Source organism: Anarrhichthys ocellatus, unplaced genomic scaffold, assembly GCF_004355925.1.
Source record: "Anarrhichthys ocellatus isolate YVR2014 unplaced genomic scaffold, GSC_Weel_1.0 scaffold12, whole genome shotgun sequence".
NCBI classification, from domain to species: domain Eukaryota; kingdom Metazoa; phylum Chordata; class Actinopteri; order Perciformes; family Anarhichadidae; genus Anarrhichthys; species Anarrhichthys ocellatus.
The window spans coordinates 7,654,123-7,666,775 of NW_022280042.1; the positions used below are offsets into that span (position 1 = coordinate 7,654,123).

Consider the following 12,653-nt stretch of genomic DNA (forward strand, 5'->3'; position numbering starts at 1 on the left):
GTGTTTACATCACCACTTGATTTTTCCTTGCATTTGTAACGTCAGAAAGAGGATAAAAGAGACTACTCGAGAGGGATTGTGGATGATCGATTGGATAATGGGTTCGTTGGCCATGGAGCTTAACAAAGTCTGTGTTTTACCAACAAGTCACAATCTAAATCTGACTTATCTTGGATCCTATTATCCTTTTAGCCGTAACAGGCTCAAGAATGTTGGATTCACAGTTGACTGAAGCACAGTGGGAATAATGTTTTTTCATGCAGGTGCCAGTTGGTGCAATGTTCAGCCTTGGTGGAAGTCTCTCTGTACAGCATAGAAACAGGGCATACAGGGAGGGAGCGTTTCTGTAACGTTTGTACGTTTTCCGTCTCATTCATTCCTCTTCTTGCCAGGGAGCCGCTGTGAGGAAGCCTTCAAAGTAACACTAACTTATAATAAAGCCGCCTGAATGATAATAATAATAATAATAGAAGTTATTCAGCACATATTGGTGCTCTCGTTCCATTTTCTGTGTTCTACCGTTTTTGTTTTACTCGTACTTTTGCCCTTTTGTGAAGCAACAGTTCTGATATTGATTCGGGTCCATGGTTTAAGTTCACTCTGATAGTAATTAAATCTATTTGGGTTTTGGACTTCTGGTCGGATTTCAAGCACCGATCACCTTGGGCTCTGAAAAAAACATTTCTCACCATCTGACATTTTTATAGATCCAACGATCAATTAAAAAAATAACCGGCAGCGGTGGATGACGAATCAACACCAAGTAGATCTGTGTTACTATTACGTCGACAGCAGCGACCCTTGTGGCTGACACATCTGATGAAGGAGTGAAGAACAGTACTGGCAGTATATTAGAGTGTGTGCACTCTGGTTCTCCCTTTTTCATTCATTGCACCAGGCATAGTGTGTTTGTTGTTTGCCTGTGCTCTCGCAGTGGCACAGGGGTAACGAAAAAACAACAAACTCTTCTTCCCCTCGAGCCCCGAAGAAGACACGCGGATAGAGGCAAAACACACTTGGTGTAATCTTTTCCTGAAGCGTGTTTATTCTCAGGACATTTCCGAGGAACTTTCTTTTTTGTTATATTTGTACTCCAGTCTTTCCCGTGAACATGTGTCGTATTTGATTTGAATACAGTGTGTTGCGCTCCATTAGCCGCTGAGTTCTGACTGCAGACATGCTCTGCAACATGAACACTGCGATATGAAAATGATAAACGACTCGTCTGAAGCTGCGCCTCTAAAGATCCTTTTATCTGCTCAGATTACTTCAGGAATGTCTGTCTTATCTAGTTGCCTTCACAGAGAGAGAGAGAGAGAGAGAGAGAGAGAGAGAGTGAGTAAGTAATGGAACAGGGCCGGGCTAATGTGTGCTCTGGTGAGATGCACAATGCATCCCCTCTAATACATGAACCCCATGCATCTTTAATGACGCGGTTCATTACCTTCTCTGGATGATTTTTTTCATATTTAATCAGCTCCTGGTGCTATGGGTTTTACTTGCACGAGAGTGGCCATTAATATTCAGTGTGTCCACATTACAGACATGCATTTACTTTGCGCCACGCCTTTTTATTTTATGGACTTACAGAGTGTTTTTTGTACAAATAATGTATTTGCTCCTTAGCATTCGGTGACATAGTGTTGTGCTAGGATGACGGTCCACGCTTAGCGGTTTGCGGGACCGCTGGCTCCGACTCCCCGCTGCGTTGGTGGATGTGTTTGATGTGCTGTGACGCCTGAAGACGCCACAATAGTCCCGCAGGTTCAAAGCCAGGCACGCCGCTTTCCCCATGCACACCAAACAGGACGCATCAGAAGGGGACAAGTCGTTCCGCTCAACACTGATGTTGACAAGCTCCATCATCGAAGTGCCAGTTAATAAAATATTGGCTGTTGGATTGGATACATTTCTCTTTATTTGTTCTGAACAGACAGCAGTGACAGAAGTATCGAGCATTTTGCCCACTGGCAACTTTGGTGAACTATTTTCATCATAAAAATAAAGAACACTTCTAACACTTCGGTATCACACCGTACCAACGCTGAACTAACACTTCTCCCAGACGGCAGCAGGTCACAAGCGGCTTTAAAACTGAAAAGCATCTCTTATGCTGTGAAATTGAAAATACCAAAATAAATAGAGATCTAGACTCTCTGGAGTGCAGATCTCAGCCAGGTGTGTGTGTGTGTGCAACAACCATCGAATGAACACAAGCCACAGTTGACTAACAGAATAACAAATGCAAAACAAACGTTTCGCACAACGTGATGAAACGCAAAGTCAAGAGAACACAATGGCACAAACAGACCGGACGAAACTCTATTTATTGCAATTAGACAACAGCAAAATTAGTTTATTCATGGTTCATACCGCTGCAGTAAACCAGCCGACGCGTGGTTTGCTCTGTACAGTGAACACAACTCCTCCGCATGATTTTATGAACCCAAACAGGAACCCAGGTTCGGTCTGCATAATCTACTTATCCATGTACAGCATGCAAATGTGGCACAGACCAAGGCAAATCCGCTATAAAAGTTTGTTGTGCATTCGTCTTTGACGATGGCGCGCTATGTCGTGCCCACATGCGGCGGAAGGGTTCCCACGACGTCGAGTTATTGCTCCCTTTCATCATCGCGTCCGTAGAAGTCGGGCCCCGGCCATTTCCTGTGCACTCATCCCCATTAAGAGATCAGCTCGGGCCGTAGGATGCGGGCTCTGTAGATGGCTGGACCAGATCCGCTCCTCCTCCCCAATGACCACCCCCACGCTTCCCGCCCGTCGCTTTATCAAGCGCTGTGATCTACTGCGGGAGAAATCCGGAGCAGTCTTCAAATAAAAGCAATAACTCTTGCGGCCGCCGAGAAGGAAATCAGGAGGCAGGCGTGTCCTACCAAGCCAGACAGCCCTCCTTCCCCCAACTCAGCCGTGCATATGGACTTACCCCCCCTTCCCCCTCATGTTGCTGTCGTCTCACTCAGGTTTATCATCAGCTGCTCCCCGTAGATGCCTTATTGCCTTTTTCCACCCTCATCTGTCCGCCTGGCTGAAAAGGCCTCCCAGGAAGAGATTAGCAATCCAATAACTTGTGGAGCATCCACCTCAGCAGCAGGTGCTCCCCGGAGGGAATGCTGATGAGAGCAGCCAGGACTCTATAATAACAGGCCAGGCGGTATTTGCTAACAGCCAGCAGCCCGGGAGCCTCGACCTGCAGCTGATCCGAACCTGTTGTCGAGTCATAGCAGGTTTCGTTGGCATTCTGTGAATGTCTTTTCTTTTCACGCCAGTCAGAGGAATTCCGCTTTTTACAATTAAAGTATTTCGAGCACGTTGAGGAAACATTTCCAGTGTCTGGATTCATACAGGTGTTGACCGACATGTTGGGGAATGGATTGGGATTTTGCCGTGTGCATGCACATTATGTTACCAATGGAAGTGCTTGATTCACACCGAGCACTTCCATTGTAACGATAATTAATTAGGGACAATTAGACAAATTAGATGTTTGACCCACGACAGCCGGCCTGCAGTAGAATGAAATCTGTACTGATCTAAAATCCTCTGAAGGCTTACTTGATGTGATCTCAGCCAGGCTCCTCGAGGATGTCTTCTCAAATGTTGGCCTCACACATTTTGGACCCTTTAAGACTTATTTTTCTAAAATGCAAAAATGCTGGCAATGGTTTAATAAAAACTATTTCATTTCCATTCCCCTGGATCTGAGCCTGGCTTGTGACACAAAAAAACAACCTTCTTATGATTACTTGCAGTTGGAGCTGAACAAATTCGAAAAATTGTCTTATTTCCTTTTGACTGATATTGCAATTGCGAAATTATTTGTGGTATTAGAGGGAATGAAGTGTAGGCCAGGACATCTCTGCAGCACTATAATATTTCATTTAAAATGGTATTTTGACACCTTTTACCTCAAAATCCCAGGAGCCCATGTTGCTATTTATTACCACGATCCGCCGTTTGGTGATGGCCGCTCTCGTTGGTTTTATTTGCGACCAGAACATTCCGCTGTTACGCAGATGATACCCCGCTGTACATCAGTCTAAACCCATTTCAACCAGGGACCTCTACCTCCCACTTCACTGTCTTTGTAATTGCTATTCACAGTTTCTAACTGAGGGTTTTTACACTTTGGGACCCCGCTGGATGTGTTAAATTGTACTTTCCTGCTGCATAACAAATTCCATGCAAAAGCCATTTTATGTTCCTTTTTTACTCTCTCCATTTTATTGACTACTGTTTTATTATTTGCACTTTTACACTCTTTATTTTACACGGTATTTTTCGGTCACTGTGGCTTGTTTATCCTTTCTTACCTCACTCTCTGGCTCAGTGGTTTACTGTCACCTGTGGTTTTTATGGCGCTGTACAACACCTTTTTAACGCGGCGTTTTGTTGCTCATTATAACAGCCCATGGGCATCCGGTGGAAGACACCTGTGGAACTGTCCTCACTCTGGTTTAGAAAATGGCCCATCTTTTAAAGCTTGGTAAGAAGCCAGGTGTTAAATATGAACTGAACTGTGACTCTTAAACGCACAGTGTTAGCCGTTATTTTACAGTGTGTGCCATCAATAAAGAAGCTTTCTGCACATTTTTAAAAATCTCTATCTAGCATGTGAGGCAACTAAAGTATGCCAGTGAAAGGATGCATGTACAGGTATTATTTATCCATGCAAGAGTCATAAAATAGTGTTCCTATCTGCAGCTTTTTCTTACTTTATTATACCTGCTGCTGATATCAAGCCTCCAACAAAAAGAGTGCACAAACTCAGCACAAAACAAACGTGTGTGTGTGTGTGTGTGTGTGTGTGTGTGTGTGTGTGTGTGTGTGTGTGTGTGTGTGTGTGTGTGTGTGTGTGTGTGTGTGTGTGTGTGTGTTCTTTTTACGGGGAGCACAAAGGGGACTTAAACACCTTATAGCGTAACTGCAAGTCATCTCCCTCGTCCATAAATCCCCCTCTGGCTTTGTGCTGCAGGCTGTGCAGTGAATTCACAAGCTCCGCTCGTGTTATCTGTAGTTTGTGTTTTTCTTCTTCAATTTCACGGGGACTTGTGTTCGGTGATAAAGAGTCAGTCGGAGTCAGTTCCTCGAGGCCAACTCGACGTGATGGGCCACTCTGGTGTTGTTGTAATGTGTGAATCGGCAGGAGGGACGGTGTGGTTTAGAAACATAGCGATACCAGTAACAATACTAGTACTTTAAAGTGATACGGACCCCAATAGAGTACTTCAATTGATACATTTATTTCTTCTTTTTCAATGTGAATGGAAGCGTTCAGTTGCTTAAAGCTTTAACGTGATTGTAAAGCCTCTATATACTGTATATAGTGTCTAAACAGAACTGAATAGATTGGTCTCATTGTCACTGATACCTGATCCAGCTGTCTGAGTTGGCATCGGAGCATCCCTGTGATACCGAGCTCTACTCGGTCTGTCATCTGTAGAAGAGAGGAGACATGAGGCTGCTTTTCATCCACTGATTGCGGGGGTTAACAGGGATTATTTTTAGGACGGAAATATGGAAATGACGCACCTTTTCAAAATGAGATTGGCAGTGCATTGAAGTAGCAGTTCTCTCCTCGTCGTCACCCGCCGTTAGATTCACAGAAAGTGGCAGCCTGAAAGTTGGCGCTCTCCTCGGTGCTGCAAGAACCATTCAAGGTATGTATTTTTGAGAACCGTTTGCGGTCTTAAATTTCTGAGAGAAAAAGAGACGGAGAGAGAGAGGGAGATAAATAAAACCCGATGAAAGGGCCATCTTTGCTATGCTGTTGGATGTTTGCCATCTTCGGCGAGGGAAAGGGCACGGGAGGCACAGGTGCAATAAAGGATCTTCGCTAATTGAGTGACGTACGGGAGCCCGGGAGGGACAGCCCAGGTGCGCAGACAAGCAGGGGTCAGAGCCACGGTGCACAACAAGCGGAGAGAATCCTCCCCTCCGCTGTTCTCCTGTAATTGCGGCGAGCTTAATCTGTCCCCCCGGCTTCCTGTCGGTGAGAAAAGAATACGTCTGGCACCTCGACAGAGATTGCTACGTGGGCTTGGCATTCAACGGGCCGGCGAGATGAGGAACAAATGAAAACCGAATTACCAGGCTGGGAGATTAATGGAGGAAAATGAAAAGGGACGGATTGGACCGGCACGGAGACGTCAGCGTTACAGGTGTCAGGGGAGCAGAGACGGATGCCGGCATTCAGACTTTGGCACCCAGAGGTGCCTCGCGTTCCAGCGAATATGATGGGCCCGTGTCACAGTGAAATAGGCGGGTGAAAAGTAGCCTGAAATTAAATGCGACAGGCATCTCCTCCTCCTTCATCCGCAGCTTTTGAACGCACGTCTTCTCAACGAGGAGAATCCATCCTAGAAGAGTTCCGTCATTAGAATATAAATATATTCTGAAGCTCCAAAAATGAGAACCGGTGTGTTTCCACAGCTGCTCGGAGCTCAGCTGCGATTTTTTTTCATCTCTACATCTAAATGATCTCTATTTTGCCTTAAAATGACAATTCACATGTTGCGTCTACAACCGCGCCACCTTTCGTCCTCACGGCGCCGGGGAGGTTTGCGCTCCTTTCCTGCCTGCTGTTGCTAAGCAACCAACACCTTTCGCGTTGCGATGACCGTGATGAAGTTGGCGGTACTAAAGTCAAAACAAAGAGAAATGATTTTCCTGCACTGTGAATCCCTCACAGGTGCTTTGTTGCACTATTCGCCTTGTTGTGAGGTTTGCGGCCCTTCTTTTTAAAGGGCTGTGATTGGTTGTTCCTCGTCACGTGACGAACATGACGAGGAACATCTCGGCACACACTGAATTATCTTCCAACTGGACCTTCATTTTGATCTCAAGAGCTAGTGTATCGAATTTAAATGCCACAGGTACGACATTTGACTCAGTCAACACACATCGTGGAGTGCAACCACAACAGTCTCACGTCTACAAAAAGCCCCAAAGCATGTTTACAACTACCGCTGCAGATATTGCCTTTATTAAAGGACTTAATTAGACGCTCTTTCCTGTGTATTACAACACATCGCTGAGCTGCATTCTTCCAGTCTACAAAGTCTACATCGCTAACTTGTTATCAGCCGCCCCCAGCTTGTCATTCCTCGCATCGAGACTCTCCCGAAAGCGAACCAACGGACGCTTTGCAGAGGCTTTTTCTTTCCCGGCAGCGCGGCGTCCCCCCTCCGCGTGCTGCTGGATTATGGATTGGGCCTTTAATAATCAATGACAGCGCGGTTGTCGGTACAGATTAGCGGCATAATCTCCCGTCTGCTCCGTAATACCCTTTACACTGTAACTCTCTCGGCAGCAATAAAAAGCCCCAGCTTAACGCGGCTGCAGCTAATGTTTGTCGCCGCATTGTACTCCGTAGAGCAGCATCGTCGAGTTCATTTCTCCCCCCCAAACCCCCCCGCGGTGTCAGAACTGCTTTAAGGATTTCATTCGAGGTTATTTTTGAAGTGACATTTTCAGAGGGAGCTTGACATTTTGATCAAACTGATAATAAACGATTATCTGACAGTTCCCACAAATAAGGCTGGTGTCGCAGACGTGGAGCTCAACCATCCTAAAGGCCCCCCTCCATCTCCCTACAAGCTTTGCGAGGCCGGTCACCATGTGTTGTAATCACTCCAGAGAGATGCCCCCCTCCTTCTATTTACATTTCCCCGTGTTTATTGACGTGGGAGACGCTGGCACGCCATTATCATCCCTCTCCCCGGCTGATTTCCCGTCGCTTAATAGAGGTGGGGCGACAACGGCCCTCCGCGGGCAACAAGTGTGACGGATGGCAATCAGGCCCGGACTACATCTTCAGAGCGCACACTGTGAGACATCGCACTTTATATTCAGGCCCTTTCTTTGGTGGGAAAGCTCTGTGTGAGAGGGATTGTGGCTGGATCGGCAGCCAGGATTTGCAGGCTGAGGTTCACAGAAAGAATCTTTTGGGTCGGGGGGGTGGGGGGGGTTGATGAAGCCAGTTTGAAAACACTGTGTGACCCAGTTGTTTCCTCCTCTGTAGAATCAAAGGCAGCTTCTGAGGATTCAGAGATTCAGACACTGCAAGTCAACATTGTCTCAAAAACACAGCTGATCTCATTTCCCTTGTGCTGATGTATTTGCCAACCAGTCCGTCTTATTGTCCACATCTTCCTTGTGTTTGCCTGGTTATCTAGCTCGGTGGTTTCCCAGCCTCTTTGACGATGTTCCCCCCCAACACCCTGCTCAGATGACTCCAGTACCCCTCCATCATCAACAACACTGCCTGTCAGGTTTGTGTTCATTTGAATTCATCTAACTGGATATTATTAAACACTATTCACTATATTAGCTTCACAAACTGGTGGCCGAATGTTGTCAATACAATGCTACAGCGGCACAGCAGCGATACTGTATTGCACCACTCGGCCTCCTCTGGTATTTGTCCTCGTTGCCCGGTCGCTACTATGCTTCCGCATCACGACCCGACTCGGCGTGGGAGGCGAAAACGTAAAGACAAGGCAAGCATCCGCAAAATGTTTAAAACCATCAAAACTCACTTGTCTGTTTTTTCTCTGTTGCGTAAGAGCAGCGGAGCTCAAATCCTGTTGTGTCACAGGCTCTTTGCATAAAACCCTCGCTGCTGCAGTGGAAACGCAAGCTGCCATCGAACGAGTTCTTTCGCTGCACGCACGCTGCATTATGGGATTCCATTGGCTCCTCAGGCCACTGGCGACCTGTGTCTGGTCCAATCATAAGAAGATACCCACTCCCCACGCTGCACAATTAGAGTTCAAGATCTCTCACACACGCCTGGGCCGAAAATAGCACAATCATGCTGCACACGTCTGGAATGAAATCCATTTTTGAGCAATTTAATGAAATCCAAGTGTCTCATCCTCGCAACTCTCATCCCAATTAGAACCGAGACACTGTGAACACAAGGGTGGGAAATTATTTAAAAAAAAGAACAGTTGGAAGTGGAAATTACAGGAGGCCCCTATTCGATCGCTCCCTCCTTTTCGAACAGTGAACGTCGATGGAACTTTGTTAGCGAAAGGTTAACACGGCCATTAGAATTCAGCCCGCGGCGCGTCTTAATTTATTCGCAAAGCGCTGTCGTTCATTTATGGATCCGTTCCATATTTTGGAGCGGCGGCGAGATTTCAATCACAGAACCTCAATTAAAATAACAGCGAGTCTAACGCGAGACACTTTGCTCGCCGTCTTTGTCTTTGACTCGCGGGTCAGCGACCAACAGAGCGTCAGCCTGCTGTCGCTCCCCACCTGAAACTAAATCTATATTATTTGAATAAAACGTACTACGACGACATTCGAGCCCAGTAAATCCCCCGTGTCCCGCCTTTAAAAACATCTGGCCTCGACAACATTACCGGGTCTTTATTTTCTCTCTCCCCCAAGTGCGAAACAACAACACTTGTCAGCCTGATGCTCGTCTCAGCAGAGGAAAAGGCAAAGACGTTCTGTCTTCGTGGCGTCTCGCCCACTGATTAATGGCTAGAGGTGGAGGACCCGTGTTGTGGCTTTGATGAGGCAATTTGTAACCTTCTGCAAGAAAACAATGGCAGTTCGTTTTATTGCGATGCGTCTCCGGGGACACATCAGCATGGCTGCTGCATCATACAGTGAGGTGGTGAGCCCAATAATAAATCCAAAGATGCTGATGTGCCAGGGGGAGGGGCGGCGTTCCAGCTCACTCTCTAATGGTCCGTGTGCCGTTTGTGGCTTCATTTGGATGCAGAGTTTGAAACCAGCATCTCATTGTATCCAGTTATGACTGCGGAGCCGGGGGCCATTACCGCGGCTGCTTTCGATACGACTCTGTGGCAGTTGATCATTTAGCCGTTGTGTTCAGAACATCACAGTTGCCAGATGAATGAAACGGTAGCAAAGCCAGGGAGCTGCATCTGCGGACTGATTTTTCTTCCGTCAATGTGCACTTATCTTTTGTAGCGCTAAGTAAGGAGAGAAATAGCATATGTTAGGTCAAATGTTTTTGCTTTATTCATATTTTTCGTGCATTAATTGGTGCCGTAGCTTGTTATAAGATCAACATATAAATGAAAGAACATTCCTGGCGGGCGTGCCCCAGACCCCCCTGTCTCTCCTTGCCTCTGGCGTTTGTTATTGCAGAACGTGGACACAATTAAAACAATGTTTTCTTTCACCGTCACCCATCAAACGGTAAAGGCAAACTGCTTGTTGACCATCAATAAGTTGTCAATAAACCACAATTATGTGGATTCCAGCACCCTTTACGCTTCGTGAGCTCTGAGGACGAGCTGTTGAGAGACTCCAGCTAATCAGAACACTGTTTATCTGTCAAACATATTCTATACACTACTGATGCAGACGGCCAGCTGCTGGCCAACTGGGCCCTCGGAAGCCGATGGCACTAATTAGCATCTTGGGAAATAGTGACCATCTTTGTCTGGTAAATTGGCTGCTTGCTTTGAAGCTGTACTCTCTCCACTTGTTGTCTAAAGCAGGGTATGCTTGAGGGCGGGGCTACCTTGTGATTGACAAGGTCGCTACCAGAGCTGTAGAGGCCTCTCTGCGTCCAAATACGGTCACTTCCTGTTCACTAGGTGGTCCAGCTATTCTCATTTTAGTGACCAGGCGACCTCGCATACCGCACACCCCGGTGAAAATGCCAGGGAAGTATGAAAAAGTCGACACCGCCCGAGCCTCATCTGCTTAGTTCCTGTCCACATTAATTCAAGTGTTTTAATTGGCCGCCCGTCTGCGTCCATCCAGCTCCGCTTTACAGTTACTGTCACTACTGTCATCATTATTTAGTTGCTTAATGAGAGCAATGGGAGGCTTGCCGTACCTCTCTGATCTGGACCCATTTTTCTCAGCTGCTGCTTGGCTGAGGCGGTGTAGTGAATCAGCTACTGTGGAGTAATATCAACGAGCACATATCAGTGCCCGCATCTGCAGTGTGATGAATATTGATCATGTAAATGCTGTTAACGAGGAGTAATATTTCACTCCGGAGTCTTTCTCACCTGCAGGTGTTTTCATCAAATCTTGTCGTTTTTTTTTTTATTAGATCTTTGATCGAGATCGCCACAAGTGAAATGCTAATTTCCATGTTAATATCCTTGCAATATATTTGTCGCTGGGAGTTGTGAAAAGTCACTGAGGTGTCTACACTCTGCCCACAGCTGCTGGTGCGTCGTTTAAACTTGTATTTAAAGTTTATTGATATTTAGCGTGCCCTGTGTGCACATTGCACCAACTCCTTGCACGTCCTTGGGTCCCCAGCATTGCACCTACCGAGTGTGAACGTACTCTGCTAATGTTTGCATAGAAACGTAAGGTTTAAGAAACCTATACCTCCTTCCAAATCTCCAACAAGTATGACTACTACACAGCGTTTAACCATGACTAGCTCCAAATCCACTAAAGTCTATGGACCCCGGTCAGAGCTGGCTGATGCTACGCTATGATTGGCCGGTCTGCGTTTTCGGGGCGGGACATAGCAAAGGGTCATTTGAGAGAGGAGAGTAGTGCTGATAGTGTGAGGATCAGGTGCATTATCTGCTGTGCTTTCCCTCTGAGACGCTTCTCTCTCTGAGTCATTTGGTTTGTATTCATAGAAAGGACTGTTCCTCATCAGCGGGTGGCCGCATAGTAGCGCCGAAAATCCCAAAACGACAACGTTCTCCTTTTAGTGTGGAGTACTTCACAAAAGAAGGACAAATGGAGACTCTCGAAGCGTTATTGCTCACAGCGCTGGAGCTGAATCAGCAGAGGGAATGATGACTCGGGCGACAGAAGAGATAGCAATAGTGAGGGACGAGCGCTGAGGAGGACGCTGTGAAGAAGAAAGATTCTGTTTTGCACACCACTCCATGCATAAATGAATACAGATATAGCTGGGTGAAATCAGCACTGATAACTGTAGCCTGCTGCTAATCAGCTGCTGTCCAAACCCTGCATACAAAAGCGCCTCACACACACACACACACACACACACACACACACACACACACACACAACCTAAACAATCACTTTGCCTGGTATTTCCTTTCACAATTGCTTTTCTCCATCCATTCAACACCCATTCCATTCCAGTGGCAATATGTGCTCTGCAGCCTACAGAACACATATACACGGATGTTGTTTTGCATTTTGACAACTTTGGCTCGGTATTGTTGTCGCCCGGCATATGTCGTCTTTAAGTCACTCATTTTTGACGGATTTTCCACACACAGTGCAGTTATTCGGGTAGTTTCTTTTACTCTACCTGGATCCAAAGCAGCGCTGTCAATTGGAGAACTCCTCAACTAAAGAAGAAAGAGATGATCCCGGGAGAATAATAAAGGTGATTTACCGAGGTATATTCTTTGCCTCATAAATTCTAATGGTACCATCAAATGAGGCAGGTTTGGTAATGTATGCGTGCATTAAAAAACCCTCTATAAGTACATGACATCTTATATGCAGAAATAGAAAATAAATGTCCAACTTCACAGCCGTTTTAATAAAGGCTGTAAGAGAATATTGACAAACATAATATTGCAATATTGTGTTGTTTTGTACTTTATAGATTCTCAAAAATCCTATCTATTTTCATTAATTTTTTTACCTATATACTGTGAGTGTGTGTGTGTGTGTATATATAT

General features: G+C 46.0%; 1 protein-coding gene across 5 annotated transcripts in view; it reads left to right on the forward strand.

The window, feature by feature from the left end:
• The window catches only part of LOC116386056 (beta-1,3-galactosyltransferase 1-like), an 83,925-nt gene that overhangs the window by 717 nt on the left and 70,555 nt on the right, over positions 1-12,653 (forward strand). The window contains exon 2 of one of the 5 annotated variants that reach the window (XR_004212936.1): positions 8,196-8,291. The exons of the other annotated variants lie outside the window; for them this stretch is intronic. The gene's annotated coding sequence lies outside the window, so the exon portion shown is untranslated. The remainder of the gene's footprint in view (positions 1-8,195; positions 8,292-12,653) is intronic. 5 annotated transcript variants of the gene reach the window in all.